Here is a 2,500-nt window from a genome sequence, read left to right on the forward strand (position 1 = left end):
CGAAGTGAGTCTAGTATTTGCTTAAATAAAATCTTTAAAAGTACCGGGATATCCAAGAACCTATCTAACAATTCAAGTTGAATAGATTAGTCTAGTGATAACCAAAACACATTTCTTAAATTATGACGTGATTGTAAAGGGCTTCAACCAGGCACTCCATTATTTCAATAAAATCGTATGTCAACCACGAGAAAATAAAATAGATATTCACATTGTGATGAGGATGGCCCCTTAATTGCATGTGTATAATAAGAAAACGAAATATACATGTAAAGTTTACAATCGTATAGAATAAATTAATGTAAGAGTGAAAAATATAATAAGCAACTCTCCAATAGAATAAAATCACCTTATAGCAAACCATAACTAAATCAATAAATTGTGTCATCACACAGTCTGATAGGAAGTAAAGCCAAGGGCTCGAACCTCAGCTCAGACGTATCAAGTGCGTATAACACTTGCCCGCGCGCACATACTGCCATTGTATCATCATAGCGGGTATGGGTTGAGCACAAGATTCGTGTATATGTATGGAGCTCGAGCATACAAATATAAGAGATTGTGCTCAATTTATTATCTCTTTTAATGACGCAGTGGTTATTCACCGTTACTTTGATACGTCTGAGCTGAGGTTCGAGCCCTTGGTTCACTTCGTATCAGTTTCCGCATATGTCTCCGTCGAGCGAATTGTCAGTCTCATTCGTGATGACATGAAATTAAAAGTAAAAAGTTAATGTGGTTGGAAAAAAAAATTAATATCTGCACTAGGGACCATTCAGTGTGTGTGTATAACACTTGGCTATGCGCACATACTACCATTGTACCATCATAGCGGGGATGAGTTGAGCACAAGATTCGTGTATATGTATGGAGTTCGAACATAGAAGTATAAGAAATTGTGCTCAACTTATTATCTCTTTTGATGGCGCAGTGGTTAGTCACTGTTACTTTGATATGTCTGAGCTGAGGTTTGAGCCCTTGGCTTCACTTCGCATCAGTTTCCGCATATGTCTCCGTCGAGCGCATTGTCAGTCTCGTTCGTGATGACATGGAATTAAAAGTAAAAAGTTAATGGGGTTGAAAAAATATATATATATATATATATATATATACACACACACACACACACACACACACACACACACACACACACACACACACACATATATATATATATATACTGTATATATATATATATATATAAAGAGACACAGACTGACAGACAGATAGACAGGTGGGGAAGGAAGAAGGAGAAGGAGGGGGAGAGAGAGGAAGAGAAGGAGAATGAGGGAAATGGGGATGAACAACATTTATATGAGACCCACGTCCTTCTCAAAGTTAGGATCCTGTTTATTCAGCGAAAGGTTTGGAATAATTATGATAAAAGTGACAAAAGTTTGGTGTAGAGTCTTGTTAGAAATTTACGGTCGCCCCAAGTTCTGTAGTAGTCTAGATTATCATACAATTTATAAGTATTTGAATACAGCAGTTACCGCGAAATGCTGATGCCTTATAATTCAGATCACCTAGTTCAAAGAAGATAGCTATAGTCGTAGTTCCGGAGAATAACCTATAGGTTCAATCTTTTTCTTCTTCTTCTTCTTCTTCTTCTTCTTCTTCTTCTTCTTCTTCTTCTTCTTCTTCTTCTTCTTCTTCTTCTTCTTCTTCTTCTTCTTCTTCTTCTTCTTCTTAATCTTCTTCTTCTTCTTCTTTTTCTTCTCCTCTTCTCCTTCTTTAAAATCTTTAACTTTTTACTCTTTTTTTACCTCTTGTTCTTCTTCTTCTTCGCCTTCTTCGATTTATTCCTTATCTTTTTTATTTTTAATTCTTCTCTTTTTCCTTTTTTCTTCTTCTTTTACTTCTTTTTCTTCCCCCTTTCCTGCTTATTTTTGTTCTCCCTTTTCTAGTTCTTTTCCTTTTATTCTTTTTCTTCTTCCTCTCGTTTTGTTCGTATGTATGTATGTATATATATATATATATATATATATGTATATATATATATATATATGTATATTTATATTATACATGTATATATATACATATATGTATATTTATATATGTATACATATATATTTATATATATATATATGTATATATATATACATACATACATATACCAAAGGTTTTTCCCCCTTATACGGGGGGTAGCCAAAAAGAAAAAGGCATAAAAATCACTCCCACCCATTTCATTTCCCATATATTCCACTCCCCTCCACCCTCCTCCCTCCCTCCTATCTTGGCACCTCCTGGATGACGGGTCATCCCTGCATCCTGTCCATTGCCCTGGGTCAAAAGCAGCGTCGCAAGACAGCACATCCACAGCAAGGCCGCTTAATAAATTCGGCGACTCACCCTCTCCGTCCCTTCATGCAGAAAAGGAGAAGACGGGGAGAAATCCCTTCGGGCTGCGACAAATTTGTTCATACATACTTCCTCACCCTCCATCCCCCATCCAATCCCCCTCATGCATCACAGCCTCATCTATACACAACCCTTCTCC

This window comes from Oratosquilla oratoria, chromosome 11, assembly GCF_046742065.1.
Source record: "Oratosquilla oratoria isolate Oo_2021 chromosome 11, ASM4674206v1, whole genome shotgun sequence".
Taxonomy (NCBI): domain Eukaryota; kingdom Metazoa; phylum Arthropoda; class Malacostraca; order Stomatopoda; family Squillidae; genus Oratosquilla; species Oratosquilla oratoria.